The 16,569-nt window shown below is 41.6% G+C and overlaps 1 protein-coding gene across 4 annotated transcripts in view; it reads left to right on the top strand.

The window, feature by feature from the left end:
* Positions 1 to 16,569, top strand: part of iqsec1b (IQ motif and Sec7 domain ArfGEF 1b) — a 207,579-nt gene that overhangs the window by 125,081 nt on the left and 65,929 nt on the right. The window contains exon 1 of one of the 4 annotated variants that reach the window (XM_040159460.1): positions 9,196 to 9,264. The exons of the other annotated variants lie outside the window; for them this stretch is intronic. The gene's annotated coding sequence lies outside the window, so the exon portion shown is untranslated. Of the gene's footprint in view, positions 1 to 9,195; positions 9,265 to 16,569 lie in introns of those variants that run through there. 4 annotated transcript variants of the gene reach the window in all.

Below are 16,569 nucleotides of genomic sequence, written 5' to 3'. Positions count from 1 at the left end.
GAAACAATTTTGAGTGCCAGATTCTCTGATGTGAGGATTTGCTGCCTCTCTCTGGTATGGTCAACTCATCCTTTGGAGTTTTAGACAATTGATTGGACAGAAGCTGCTATTGGGACGTGGTTCTTTTGGACTCTGGGAAGGTCACAATTTTCTGACCTTTAATTGACTAAATGAGTATGATCTGTTAAAATAACCCACAGATTACTTGATCATGAAAGTGTTATAAATTTGAAACTATTTTGATAATTGATTAATTGTTTAAATGATTTTATTAAGCAAAAACTAACTGGCTCCAGCTTGTAAAATTTGAATATTTTCTTGTTTTCTTAGTCATATATAATAGTTCGACCCTGTCTCCTAGTACAGTCATGGATGAAATTATTGGCAACACTGAGTTGCAGGGCGTTGATGTTGAACTTTGCCGTCTACACTGAATGAAATGTGTAACGGGTACACCTATGTGACAGCTTTTCAGTATGTGACAACACTTCCTTGGCCCAGAGCATCAGGCCAGGCTAAAGAGAGCAGTTAGGAGTTTATCTAGAGCTTTGTAGCAAGCCTCTGTCTTCAGTCACATCAGTCTTAATGAAAAGAGCTCAATCCTTCGGGCACAGCCTGAGCCGAAGCCCAGGCAGATAGCCATCAATTACTGTCTAATGTATGCAACTTGAGGACATAATGTACAGGACCTCCTCCTCTTCCCACTCATCACTCCTGCTCAGACCTCAGCTGGCTCCTGGTGGCCTCACAATAGCTGCAATTACACGTATGGCATTTCCCTGGGTAGCAGTGGGCTCGTGGGAGCTGTTAGGGCCGAGCAGGGACGCCGCGGGCCATCTTTATTGGTTTTCTGAGACTGTAGAGGTGATGTTAAGACCAGTGCCGGCTGGTCATAACTCGCTGCCATCTCTGCAGGGAGAGGGCCTTATTCTTAGTGGGGAATTAACACAGCGTCCAGGCACGGCACGTGAGCAGGGAACACACCCTGTCTCTGACAGTAAACGCTATATGATGCAGGAGAGCAAGGGCTTTAATGAACTCCGCGGAGAGCAGGTCAGAGTTGAGGTACGGTCGTCAGATAATGACACCAATGTGTCATCCTCACTCTCACACTTCCTCAGTCACCCTATAAAGCTTAGCCTCAGATTCAGAGGAAACAAAGCACCAAACTCTTATCTTGATCATTTCATGCAAATTTCTGACTCCCTCTAAACTCGCCCACAAGCTTTGTTTCTTCAGATGCCTGCCTGAGACCTGAATCTGTAGAGAAAATGTAGGTTACATGGTAAACTGTTAAATTTCCATGAGGATAAACAAGATAATGGGATCTGTTATGCCAACTGAATCAGCAGAACAGTACAGCTGCTGGCAGAGGTTTGTTGCCTCAGCTGGTTTTCTCGAGAAAATACAAACCACTGTATTTTTCCAATAATCAGGTCCTGCTGCAGTGGAAGGAAACATGTTCTATAAACAGGACTAGCATGTAGGTGCATGATGTATGGGAGGAACAGCATTACGTCTGCTATATTCTCCATTTTCTTTCCCTGGATCAGATAGGGAATGGCTGAAAGTTAGAAGTGAATCTTTTAGGATCATAGTAAATGCAACAAATGTTTCCAACTTTCAGACTTATCTTGAAGTAAGCTTCTCTCCGATATCGACTTCTTCAGGTATGCTTTTTGGAGGGAAATCTCTCAAAGTGCTCATCAGCAACATCCTAACAACCATTTCATTGGCCCAGCAGGGTTCCAAATAAAATGTTACTTTTTCACTCCTTGTTTATTTTCTCTCTGGGTCTCCTGTGGATGTGTGTGATTGCCAGTTATAACTTATGCTGAGGCTGTAGAGTTTTCATCACACTTGCGTACAATAGGGAATGTGTCTCAAGTCTGCAGCTTGGAATAAAATCCTGATGCCCCAATTTCAGATTGTAGCGTATAGTGGGTGAATAGATGCAAAATATCTTCCAAAACCGACAATACTTACATTTGTAGAAAGATGGCAGCAGTAAGATGAACCCTTAGCCCTGGCAGTATGAACAGATTTAGAAGGAAAGTCTGCTATTTGTCAATGTAGATATTATTCTATGCAAGCAGATCCTCTATGCTATGCGCTTTGCTACAAGAGATACAGGGAAAACCCAAGGACCACTTTCTGTACCAAGTCGAGGAAAGCCTTTCTTATAACAATGTATAGTATAAGTTTACAATATATGCAGATTATTATACCCAGTAAAAGTACATGGAAGATAACAAAAATTACAAAAAAATACGGGGAAATCAGACTATCCTAATTATTTTGTTTGTTTGTTTTGTTTGTTTTTTTTCGTTTATGTTTACTCGTGAATTTGAAGTTGTTTAAGCACTTGGGTGTGTTATTGTCTTTCAGTTTTAAATAATGTGTGGTTGTATACATACAGTATGTTTTTTAGTACGTGTGTGTGGATGTATGCTGTGCATGTATGTGTATAGGAATTGAATGAATAAACAAATAAAATCAAGTCAATTTTATTTATATTGCCCAAATTCACAATTTTTGGCTCTTTACAATCTGTAGCCTATCACATATGCAGTCCTATATTCCTAGGAATTACACTCAGTAGCAAGTAGGGTTACTAGTATGAAGCAAAGTGAAAAATAAAGTGGTGGAGGTTGGGGTGAGGATGAACCAGTTATACATACGACTTTGATTCGGACGACTAGAGTCCACTTTCCAACTTTGAGATGCAGTTCATGTTCACTTTTTTTTTTAACCATTACATTAAAACCTTGATTCGGATAAGAAAAGAACTCAGAAAAAAACCTTTCAAAAGGAAAAGTTTCTTTACCAGGAAGAGTTTCAGGAATGTTAAATTGTTTGAGGTGAAGACTGTGGAAGAGACAGAAAACATCGAGCAACTTCCAGGTGTTGCCAAGAGCTGGTCAGACCTCAACCACATAACCTGTTCCATAGAGACCTGGAAGAACAGACTACACAGAATAAGCAAAGCTCAAGGATACTGTTTGTTTCTTACCCCAAATGATATACTTCTTGCTTGAGTGTGTAAATCTCCACAACAGACAGGGTGAGTAAAATGTTATCATATGCAGTAGTCATAATAAACTCAATTTTGACAGCAAGACCTGATTTGACAAATACTGGAATTTGCCGTCAACTTAATAGGGGCTTTGGCACCCGGCACTACTCACTGAACTACACATGAACACTGTGTGGTTTCCCTAAATGTATAGTGTATCTTCAGAGTCTTTTTCTTCATTACAAAATTAATAGTACATTTATAATGCTAGTTGTTAGACGCTGACCTGCTGGAGGTACTAGTTGTACCATTTGGTATGTTGATTCCCAGGCCTAAGTCAGTTATAGTCTGCAAAGCTCAGCTGGAGTGAAGAGTTCATCCTTCCCCGGTTGCCAAATTGATTCTGCAGTTATTACCATAATGCCTTCCTACAGCTCATTTAGCCAAAGCCCACAGCTGGGTATAGGAAGGGCTGCACCTGGTACAGCCAACAAAACAACTCCTACTTTAGATCCTTGGTTAGTTTTATAATTGTAAGACGTCAGCTTGTTGTGTCAATGTGACATACCTGTGATTTTTTTCAGTTAAAATGCTGGGATTTTACCATCATCTTTTTTGACTGAATCCTCTATGGGAGTTCCCAAACTGGAGCTCAAACAATAAGAATGAAGCAGCAGTAATTAATGATAGATTCTAGCATGGGATTTTTCCTTTGTCTACCCCAGGGTAAAGAGGTGATCAAGCATGGACGACATCTCACTCTGCCTGCATGTAGACCTTGTGCTCTAGAAAACCACATGATAGATGGCCTCCATTTGGTTGCACCGTCTGCTCAGTAATGTGCTACTAGCCCCCCTGAGTGGGATGCTCCCCTCAGACTGTCAGTGAGACAAAGGAAAGTGTTTACACTGGTCTTTAATAAGGCAAGAGGAACATGTGTGGCCAAGTCCATAACATGTCCTCTTGTGGCACTGAATGAAGGAAAAGGAAATTACTTTTACTGCACTGTCCTTAACTGCGGCTTAAATTTGAACTGTCAATGTGGACAATACATTTAAAACATTATATTACAACAATCTGTGTTGAGAAACTGCATGCTTTTTAAAGGAACACTCCACTGAATTTACACAGTAGTTCAGCTTGTCTTCATGAGTACTATTCAGCCTATGAAAACAGTTGTCTACGGTCTTCGATGCTCCAGAGGGAGCTTTCCCTGGGCTTGGAGACTAGTCATTCTATTTCGTACGTTCTCCAACCTTTAACGGGCTTCACAATTGATTAACCCCCTTCAAAGCTCTGCAGATCAGGGGTAGCGACTGCACACTGTCGTCCTGTATAAAAACATACGCTGCTTGTCTCCCTTTTTCAATCAGCCACTCTGAAAACTGATTTTTCTCCTACAAAGATTCTGCTACCCTCCGGTGTTGTAGGATGCCTACACCGAGGACCTGCCTGAACTGTGTCTCGCCACTGGCAGCCTCCGACGGCTACGACAACTGCTTTTGCTGCCTCAGCTGGCATCATCAGGCCAAAGCTGACTCCTGTCCTGCCTGTATCGCGCTCCCTCAGAAGGCATGTGAATGATGGCAGCAGATCACAAAGTTCATCCGCTGCCTCCACACACCAGCCTGGTGCCGCTGAATGAGGCGCCAGCAGCTCCCTCCAAGGCCAGTTCCAAGCCCTGGGATGAGTATGACAAGGAAGAGGAATGTTTTTCCAAGAGGACCCACCAGCCCACTTCACCTCGGCCACCAAGGCGATGGGCTCCAGTGTCCCTCCACCCAAGATGCCGAAAGCCCCTTGGGATAGTTTCACTGCTGGCCCTGCTACCCAGCGATGTGCTAGAGAGAGAGCGAGGGTGTCCTGCCCTCCCATAGAGCCCATTTTTGACCCTTGTCAGCCAAGCCACTGGCACTGGCACACGGACAATTCCACACCGTTGACGGCTAGCAGTGGGACAAGGGTGTCCCCACCATAGAAGATGCAGTCAGGGTCTTCCTCCTCCCTTCAACGCTCTTGAGGCCCAGCGGTCGGCCGTTACTTCCATCCGAAAGAGAGAATGACGGCCACCATGCTCAACCGCTGCTACGCTAGTGCCGCTCAGGTGGTGGCACTGTCCAATTGGTGGAGTAGGCGCTGTCTTCCCGTACCATGCACAGAGCAAGCTAGACATCCGTGTATGCCGAGAAAAAATACAAATTTTTCCATGTCGGGACATGATAACGAGCCCACATCTGCACTGGGGTGTTGCGTCCAGTCAAGTCAAGTTCCAGTCATGCTCTCAGCCGATTATATGAGGATTCGGACAGAGAGCTAGATGTTTTTCTCCTTTAAACTTAGGGACAGACACAGCTCTGACAGCGTGGCTGCTCCCATGTTTCCTGCCGACAATCACAAATGATGCAATATCGGGGCATGTGCAAAAGAGGGAATTTACACCTTTGCCTAAACATGGCGCCCGGGTTACTCCTGTTCTCAGCTGCTTCAGCATTGAAAAGCCACAGAATGTGGCAAATTTCCACCTCTATCTTGGCAACAGTCGCTTCCATGTCGACTATCCCTCAGAGCATGCGCAGTATGAGCCTTTCAAAAGATGGCGGTGTTGACAAGGACACTGCGAGATGACTGGCTGAGACAACTACATCAGAGAATTGGAAGGGTAAGTCTATTCTCCCATTTAGTACGAAAAGCACAGCCCAGCAGCTTTATCTGGTAATGGCGGAGCCCGCTAGATTGGACTCAGTTATCTTACTCTTACGCTTGGGATGCAGGCCACCCAGAGCTGAGAGGGATTCGCGGCCCTTCCTGCCACGCCTCCCTCTCCATGAAGAGAGGGACTGGGCGGGTGGCCCTATCCTCTCTCCTTATGTTAGTCTCCCTGCACTCCCACTGACTGACCACTACCCAGAGTGGGTGCATCTAAGTAACCCGCTCCCTCACTGGCTAGACAGGATGCTGAGAATGGGTTACCCATTACAGTTCTGCCCTCAGCCTCCACCTTTCTGCAGCATTGTGCGCACTGCTCTCCCCAGTGACGCAAAGAAAGCGGCATTGGAGGAGGAAAGAAGGAGATTAACCAATAGTGAAGCCTGTTAGAGGCTACGTACTCATAGAACTGGAGTTACGTCCAGTTACGTCCAGTAACTTATCTGAAAGCTTCTGTTACAAAGTGGGGGCATGAAGTTTGAAACACTTGGGAATTTTCCAGAAAGAAAGGCTCTAACAATATTGAGCTGAATTATGGGAAATGTTTTGGGGCCTTAGACTATAGACGAATCCAGTGGCTGATTTATGTCTTGCACTCTCAAGCACTGTCACCAGTACTGAAGTGGCAGAATGGAAATGAACACATTTATACAACAGTGGAAGCAGAGTTAATCATGGTCAAGAGACACCAACTTCAAGAGATGAAGGTAGTCTATGTGAATGTGAAACTTATTCAGTCTCTAAACACTAGTCTTAAACTGTTTATCACACAGGCTTTGGGAAAAAATAATATTAACGTACCATTTCTAGCCGATCTCCACAGTGTGGCTATCAAACTGAGTAGCTAACTAAAAGCAGCAGAATCATCAAATTCCTTCGTAATCTGAAGGAATACATCTTTTAATACAAGTCAGAAACATTATACTGTAAAAGTGGAATATCAGCGGAGTGGCGACTCACCACGTGCCATGTGTAACCAGATTGCTTGGTCTTTAGCAGTCTCTGGTTGGTCCTTTGTCAGCAAGCCACCCAGAATACAATCACAACATGAGGATTTAATAAAAATCAAGGTATAACGGAGGTTTGATTTCATTGAGCAGAGACTTGTGGTATTTACTTTCAGTTTTTTCGAAAGTGTCAGTTAGTTGCTGGTGCAACCCTTAACAGCACAGCCCAGAGAAGACGTCTATCTATCTATTAAAATCAGACAAAATTTCATTGACAAGGTTAAATTTTGTAGATTAAAAGCTTTATTTTAATTCCATTTGATTACTGCATTTTTAACATACAATATAACCAGTTCTATGGGATGTCTTGGACTGGTTTCTTGGCACTAAAAGAGAGATATTCTTTGCAAGCAAAGGATAGCGGCTTATCTACTTCCACCTAAAACCTTCATTTGTCTTTACTTTAGACAGGATATCACTGTCTCTGCTTGATTTTGATAGTTCTTTTTTTTTTTTTAAATTTGTCTCTTGTAAATCCCTCAACTTTCTGGAAGTAAAACGCTGGAGTGCCCCTTTAACATTCCCATCAAGCTATGCAGTCCATATTCATTAACTGAAACATTCTAACATTATAGTATTCTGTTTTAATTACTTGAACACTATATTGCTTTAGATTCATTAGTCCAGGGCTTCAATCAATTTGTTCAGCCATATAACACTTACAATGAGATGAGATTTTGTGTTCTGGTCTGCAGCATTATCCCACAGTGCACTGTTCAGTATTGTAAACTTTCCTCCGCCGTTTTCATGACTCACAAACAAGCATTTCTATCTGTTCTCACTTCAAAGCAGTATGCCAGGCTTAATAATTGCTGTATCGCTTCATGTAGCTCCCCACCCGGCCTGGTCTGTGGCACTATGAGCTGATGGAGCCAGAGCTGAACGCTGTAGCGGCGCTGGTATCGCTTCCAGGCTCCATTTCAACATCTCTGCCAGGATGTTACTGTCAGCTGAATCATCATGGTGGAGAGCAACAACACCCATCCAATAGTGATATCTGTATTAAACAGAGAATGACCATGGCACTCTGATTTGATAAGGTTTGTGTCGCACTGGTAAAGTTAAATTTGATTCAGACATTTCAGCTGAATGAACAGTTCTCTTTGATACAGTATAAACCACTCTGCATATGCAATCATACGTCCCCAGCTCTTTAATGACAAGAATCTAAGAAAAGTTGGGCCTCGAAGCATGTTTTTTTTTTCATGTAAAACCTGTATGTGATATTTGAACACTCTAATTTGTTGCACCAATTTGTACTTTTGGGAACATATGTAATCATAAACTATTAATGATCTGTGTTTCTATCGTCATCATTAATTCATTCCTGCATCTGTCCTAGTCTTTTCCACTAATACAGCACTATTTTTACAAGTTTCACTATGAGTTTTTGATGGTGGATGATGTTTTTTTTTTTTTTGTATTATTCATTGTTATATTAACAGGACTTTTGTATTTATTTTTTCTTGTCTTATTTTTTTTTTTCTTTTGTTTTGAAATTATTGGCCTGCACCAATATTCAGCTCACAGTGCTGGTTGGTTCTCCTCACCCTGACCCTTTCTTCTCTTCTTCAACCAATCAGCAAGCGTCTCATCAAGGGTTCATCAGTGTCTTTTATTGCTGTTTAGGGTTGTCCTGGCAACCTGCCTAGGCTTTATGTGCACATGTGTGTGTGTGTGTGTGTGTGTGTGTGTGTGTGTGTGTGTGTGTGTGTGTGTGTGTGTGTGTCTGTGTGTGTGTGTGTGTGTCTGTGTATGTGTGTGTATGTGTGGGTGTCTCATGGCTGCCTTTTTGCTGCCCCTCTAGGCACCATGTGCAAGCTGATGCTGCAGCTGATAAAAGCTAGCTGAGGTGGGCAGAGACTGTGCAGCCGTGCCACAGAGGGAGGCCTTTGTCTGCTTTGTTGGCCTGGCGAGGCACAACAGAGTCATACCTTGTCAGTGTGGCTGTTTAGACAATAGGAGCAGCTGTAACTCAACTGTGAGGAGCGGCAATGATGGAGACAGGAATCTGCTCTGCTGTTGACTGACTGGGAAAAAGTGAGCGGTGAGCGCGGAGAGAAGACGTAGGGCAATGAGGAGGTTTTGTTGAGGGCTGTGTTGGGACAAAGCTTTTGTCCAACAACTCCAGGAGAGGCCACAGTGTCCAGTGGCTAACAACTCTATCAAGGCACTACTAATACCCCTAGACATACAGGGAGTACAGGACAGCAGAGGACTACTCAGCATTAACAAAGGGAACAGAAGGATGCAGGTCCAGCCCCCTCCATGTGGCCCAGATGCATACATACAGATGCTGAGATGTGGGGTATCAGTGTTGTTGCCATTCAGCTTGAGCTGTGCAGGATTTGTTTTGTTCTTCTATGTGTAAGCCAGTCTTTGTAAAAAAGTTTTTTTTTTTCTGTGGACCCAGGCAGAATGACATTTTTAATCTAAACCTTTGTAACATGCTGGCAGAATGTTGAAGTTCAAAGCATTTTGTTTGGATTACTGGCAGTTCCTCTGTCTGCAGCCTCTGCATGGTTTCTATAAAAGGTAAGTTGCTTTATATATGTAATGTGTGTTGATTCTAAAGCTTAAAATTGTGTTTTCCTACTCTAGAAAAAAAGAAAGCCATGACCATTTAAAATTGGAATAATACCTGAACATCATGTCAAAGTCAGTGCTTTGTGGTAACCCTTTGGGGATTCAACCAGCAGAAGCTATGGGTGCCCAGATTAAACAGACTTCTGTCCTCTTGCCTTCTAAAGTATAATGTTTGAGCCAGACATGAATGATGGACAGCCGGCATGTTCCAGCCCCTGTGCTTTTTTCTACTCCTATGTTGAGAGGGACTGAAATAGGGACACGAGGCCCACGTGTCAGTGAGGTCAACTGCTTCTGAATGGAAGGGCTATTGTTGTGGTTTGCCCCTGACAAGCTCCAGCACAGTATTCAGTCTATTGTGTGTGTGGTCCCACTCATAGTTATTGGCTCAGCAGCATGAGGCGACACATGCTCTGTACTCCACTGTTCCTATCAGTGTTATTCCATCGTGCACCAGAGAGACTCCACAGTCTGTGTTCAACTCTTGTGATCAGATCATATGATTTTTTGAAATTTGCACGACAAATGTTAATGCTCTCCTTTTGTGCATATTTTAGGAAATGTGACAGGGGGATGTGTAATGAACTGGGGGTGTTATAAACTGGGGGCCTCAGTTTGAAAGACATGAACATTACCTGGCAGAAAGGGTCAAACAAAAAGACATTTAATTTACTTTATGGGAAATGTAGTAAATCTCGCTTAACCGATGCTAGAGACTAAAAGTCAGGATATCTCGGCCTCTGCTGCTCTGATTTTGACCATTCTTTTTTACAAACTGAGTATTGTGAATCCCCCAACTTTATGGAAATGCAATACTAAATTGATAGAGAACCCTATTAAGCTGGGACGGAATTTTTTGTTTTTGCCCAATGTCTATATTATGAGAAAGGTTACACTAACTATTATACTACATGTAAACTGACATGTATGATTACATTACAAGACCACCCTGCTGCAGTTTACGTGACCGTCTTGACCCCCAGTGGCTATCTGGCTGTCTTGTTGTGAATAGCAATTGCATTATAAGATGGATAGACTGAAATCTTTTTTTTTTTTCACACTAATCTGCATTCTTGCTTTGTGTTTATTACTTATTATTATGTTTACTGTGTATATTATCTCTTATGAAAGATGGGGCCATGGGAACTGACTGCAAGAGTGCAAAGATTTCTCTTTGTTTAGTCTGTCCTTGCCTTGTTGCTAACACTGCCTCATCAGCTGCCTTGGTCAGGAGTCAGTAACCTTCAAGTGCAGTCTTATATGATGGGAGAGGTTAGCTAGTCACACAAAATCACATTTGATTAGAGAAATTTGTTCTGCTATAAAAAAACTCAAGAATTATTTTTTTGACATACAGCAAGAGATGGGCTAACTGAAAAAATAACACAGGGACATAGGATTAGAATTTAGAAATGTATTTTTTACTTAATTTTGTCTTTAAGATAACTAAATTAAAAACTGATTAAATGAATTTTTGTGAAATGTAGAAAATATTGGTTGACTGAAATCATAAATACACTTCAACCAATTGATTGGTCACCTGAAAAAAATAATCTGCACGTCATATATAGATCAACTAAATCAGCCACAGTGCACTGAGTGCACTCTACCTAGTAGCCTTATTAGCCTAAATGAATTATAAATAAACATAAAAGCTAGTATTTGCAGCATAAATCATTTTAACCTAATTATTTAATACTGAATGATTTCCGAAAATAGAACTGTATATACTGGTGATCCCACTACAAGAACTATTGAGGAACATAACGAGGACTAACACAGACAAGTTAGCCGACCATTTTTAGATGATATGCCTTGTTGGTTGTTGAGCTGTGATACACTAACTGTTGTTTGCTCTTTTTGGTCATCCGTTTTAACAACATGCAGCCACACCAATGCTTTCTCTGACATGGTGTCAGTTAGTCTTGAGCCGACTTTCTAGTAAACGTTCAGTAAAAGTTCAGTAAATGCTAAATAAGTTACAACTAGCAGTCTACATTAGGTTGGGCGAGTTCACAGATAGGAAAACAGGTGTTTTCAAACCCACCCCCAGTTTTCACATGTAGTCTATCCCTCCCACCACTGAAAATAATGGACTAATCCTGGAAGACCATTGATGTAGCACTTTTCTCCTAATGAAAGTATCACCAACCAACCAGTCGACTGGGAGACTACAGCCGTAGTGAAATGATACATTTCATGGAACAAAAATGTAAAATGTAACCATGTCAACTGAAGGCTGTTGAGACATTGTTGTTTGAGAGCTGTCGACCAACGTGGCTGCCAAATGGTACGTTAGATCAACCGAAAGACAAACAAGGGTTTCTGTTAAAGCATTCAAATGAGTTGTACAGTGTAGGAATTTACAGCCAAAGTCAGTGACACGCTCAGGTTGAAGTCTGATTTTAGAAGTTTTTCCTGGCCTGTGTTTCGTCTCATTTTCTTTGTGTAATGCGAAAGACACTCGTGGGGTCAGTTGAAGTGAACAAACTCTTGGTCTGGTTCAGAGAATGGTAATAAAAAGGGGAGTATGTGATGTGGAGAGGAGCATCTCCAAGCATGAATTGTCACACACCTCCGGGCCATATTTATTCATGAGTTCACCCATCCCCCCACCTTATCCTCCATGCAGCCTCGTCTCTGTGGGGTGAAGACAAAAACGTCCCCCCACGACACAGCCTCATGCGTGTGTGTTTTCATTTAAATACCAGTCAGTGATTGGATGGTGTAGACCCATTTCATTAAGCTTGAGGATGAGCCAAACTCTTGTATTGTTTTGCAGTGTGGTGACACTGGAAGGTGTTCATTTGCTGTGGGGCTCTGAGTTGTTTTGAGAGCCAAATGGTAATCGGCTGCAGTTCTGTGCTTGGGTCAGTATGAGGTTGTACACAAAGAACAGACCTGCTCATAATAGTGTTTGGTCTCTTCAACTGGGAAGTCAACAACAGTCAACGGTTTGTATCTAGCACTTTTTTAAACAAATATTTTTTCATGGGTCAGTTCACCAAAATTAGAAAAAACGCAAAAATACTTACCTCTACTGGTATCAATCAAGGGCTTATTTTCGTGGTGACGCAAGAACCAGCGCAAGCCGCTCTCCAACAGTTTGGTCTGGTCGCTTTGTCCGTTTGTGCACATTGCATAGTTGGAAATAGAAAGGGCAAACAGATGGGAGGTTCATTCAAATGAGGTTGCGCAAAGCGAGTTGATGGCATTTTGGTGGAAAATGTGTCTTATACATGTCCGAGAATAGATGTCTAAGAACCACGTCTGTTTCTGGTGCAACATCAATCTGCTGCCACGCTGCAGATTTTAACAACAAGAGCAAACTAAATACACAAAACAAATGTGCAGCAATGACAGAATAATCCTCAAAATGTACATTAACCATTTTAAGTAATCATTTCACAGCCAGTATGGGCATTTAAATCAGCATTAAAAAAATAATGCTTATTGTATTTAAAGCAGGGATGCTGGTAAATCAGTATTTATTTATCTATAAATGAGTATGAGTGATTCTTACAGTATCTTTTGTTCACATCTGCTTTATACTGTATGAAAGGTTTCTCCTTCAGTTCATGAAATCCCTGCAGCCATCTGAGGGCAGCAGGACACATACAGTATCTTGATAAATCTTCAGCCTCTGATTTGAGAAGTGCTGCATCCGAGCACAGTGCCAGTACGCATGGCTGTTCACCATGTTTACCTTGATTAAATCAGGTGCAAATGGTACCAGGTTACTACAAAGTAACCCCATACAATACTACACATATCAGATGGGCCAGGTGTGACTTAGTATTCTGTTGTTTAAGGGGGAGATGTTAGATGACAGCGCCTAATCAATCTTGTGTGTCAGAGTAGCATTTCATGTTTTATTCTTGAAATGCATCACGGTGCAAATGTTGTTGCATCACATTTTACAGTGCGATGTGACCATTTATGACCTAAGATACTGTGGAAATTAAACTGAAATAGCGTCACACTGCTGTGGTCATATACTGTAAATGGGTCAATGTTGAGGTTCTCACCCATCCAGACAACAACATGATTCTGTGAAAAAGGCCAATTTCCATTTTTTGTGCTGTTGATCAAAATTCCATATCAGCCAGCCCTTCTGCACATGGAGATGGCCACTTTGCGCTACACAATTAAAATAGGGTACCCCGAGTCTTAAATAAGTCTAAATGAAACATACAAACAGCAATGCTCTCCTCATTTATCCACAACCAGCCTTTTTGTTTTAATTATGCAATGTGGCCTTATGACTTATTCTGGTCCATTTTTTTTCAGCTTTCTCAATTTGGCTTGCAAGGCTTTAGGGATGGCAATGTTGATTTATTGGTCAGTCCACCACTTTCGACCAGACTGAAATATCTCAACAGCTAACTTATGGATTGCCATGGGATTTTTTAGTCAAACTCATGATCGCCAAGGCATTAATCTTACTTAATTTGGTAATCCTCAGACTTTTCCTATACAGCAGGCTGACATTCATGGCTTTTACTGAAATATCTGAACAGGTGTTGCATGGATTGCGAGGAAATTCATGGTGCCCAGAGGATTAATCCTAGTGACTTTATTGATCCAGTGACTTTTCCTTGGCACCGGCATCAGGTCAAAATCATAATTTCTCCAAATATTTGGTTTATGACCTGCCAAAATAATGACATTCCCATAAGCGTCAGCTGTACTACTGTACAAAACTAATTAACAGGTTAGAATGCTAACATGCAAAACTAAGAGGGTAAACATGGTAAACATTATACCTACCCAACATCAGCATGTTATCATCATATACACTTAAAACCACCATTATATTCATCTACGCCTCCTCCAATTGTATAATTATATTATATATTGTATATTAAAACTAAATCATGCAATATGGCTTAATTCAATCTGGACTTGTATTTTCTTACTGATTAAAGCTCCTGCTTTATTTCCACTATTCATTTCCAGCATTTATAATTACTCTTAATTTACTACCTAACTTTTATTTACAATTTTTTTTTCTTTTTTTGATGGTGGGATACTTTAAATAGTATTCTATATGTTTTGTGGGAAACTTAACTTGTACCTATACACATGAAGAGTATAAATGGCAATGGCATTTCTGACAACTTTACGAATATGCCCTCCCGTACTGATCAGCCACAACCTAAACTGTTGGATCTTTATGTCTAGATACCACGTGAGATAAGAGAGATTTTTTTTGTTAGAGTGAAATGACCCTTTAATAGTTACTTTGTGATTTTTTTTGTAGTAACATATTTTTTGTTTTTCTCTCAACTGTAGTAGATCAATGTCCCCAATGGTAATCTGTCAACCCCACTGTTTGTCTCTAATGGATTTACCTTTGTGTTAATAGCTTGGGTTGACAATAATGGCTATTGTGTTGACAGGGCGTGAGGAGAACCTAGGATAGTGTCATACCCAGAGCTGGAGTTAGGGCAGCTAGGTGATAAACTCTTTGATACAGCTCTGTGCTGTCGGTCACTGGCCCACATCAAACTGTCCAAACACAGTAGTTCATCAGTGTTGAAGTAACCCCCTACTCCCACCTTCCGGCCCTTTCATCATTTTACACCCACTGACTCAACTCTGCCTCACATTTCTTCCTCATCCACTTTTCCCCCGGCAGACATGACCCGAGCTCCACCATGTATCGCTGCTAACTCTTGAATAATTGCACATAAAAGTGGCTCCTTTATGTATTTCAGTTCCTCTGCACAGAGATTGAGGTTTTGCCCTTTTTCCTCAAGGATCCATCTGATTTTAGTGTTTATATCTGAACTTAAAAGACAGAGCCCTGACTTTTAATATTCCAAATTCATTGTGGACTGGAGGGAGCAGTCTCCACTGAGGACCAAATTCAGGACATCAAAAGGCTTTCTACAGGCATGAAGTATGTCCCTGGTCTTTTTTCAGATTGTTCCCAGTGGAGCTTGTCCTGAGTCTTGACAAATGCATTTGAATTTATGATAATTCTCCAGAGGCTTTCCAGATTCACACCAGCTCAACCAAATAATGGGAATGACCTTAATTTGGTCTTTCATGTTCAGAGAAGGCCACTGTATAACAAACTGGAGAACAGGGTACAGTAGTAGCCCTATGTAGTGAATTGTTTAATGAGAAATATTGTGTTAAAAAGACTTTGGAGTCTTTAATAGAGTGCTAATTACATTAATTTATGGGCCAGACGGAGTACAGGCCTCTGAATGTGATGGTCCCCCAGAGTATGCACCTACACTGAGGGCTGTAATATTCTGCCAGCAGCTCGTTCACACCAAGTGCTGCGGGGGGCTCAGGCTGCCAACCCATTCTGCATAACCCAGTGGCAGATATGCCTTGTAACGGTCCAGTTTGATATCAGCCACTCTCTCTGTGATTTTCTTCATGGCGTAAAATGGAAACCTCGAAGTCTGAAGCCCCCGTCAAATCGATCTGCTGTGTGAATGCGTACAAACATGGTGGTGCAATTCTGAGCAGCAGGCAGTATGAATCAGATCTTTGTAGCCTGTGGCATGGCACACAGTGATATTGATGCTCCTTTTGTTGATTAGTTTGTATTAAGTATTAATTATGTCTGCTGTATTTCATCTGCTTTAGATCTTGTTTATTTACGGTATCTGGAATATTCAGGAAAAGGACCAAAAGATGAACTTTATCAAACGGCAGAGTTTGAAGAGAGAAGTTTCCACCACATCATGACTGTAGTCTCCCTGACTGCCAATAGCTGACCCTGCCATGAAAGTGGGGGTCAGAGACAGACAGGCAGGCAGATTAGGAGACAGACAGGGAGAGAATTTTTTGGCAGCTGCTCAGAGGAAGGCCACAGAGGCCAGCAGGGAGTGAAAATACTTGGCTATTCTTAAACGTCTAAAATAACAAAGGCAAACTTCTCACATGGTCACTGTAAGGATTTGCATTACTTTGTGTCAGCATATCCTTTACATGCAGCTAAATTTTGTTTGGAAAAGTTGGTATGCCCAACTATTACGGATTACTTAGGACTGAGGGAGCGCAGGTGATGTTACTGTAGGCAACATAAAGTATCAGTGGTCTAGCAAAAAATGTACTAAATGTTATATTACACACATAGACATACACACTGACCATAAAACCAAACACCAATATACTGTAGACATTACAGTATGTGTTACACTAAACTAACTAACTGACTAATGAGAACTAATTTAGAACAAAATGCTATACACTGTAACCTTATTTAGGTTACAGTAGTTAAAATTAGTC

The sequence above is a fragment of the Xiphias gladius genome, chromosome 21 (assembly GCF_016859285.1).
Source record: "Xiphias gladius isolate SHS-SW01 ecotype Sanya breed wild chromosome 21, ASM1685928v1, whole genome shotgun sequence".
NCBI lineage: Eukaryota > Metazoa > Chordata > Actinopteri > Istiophoriformes > Xiphiidae > Xiphias > Xiphias gladius.
This window is presented reverse-complemented; position numbering and strand designations above follow the sequence as displayed.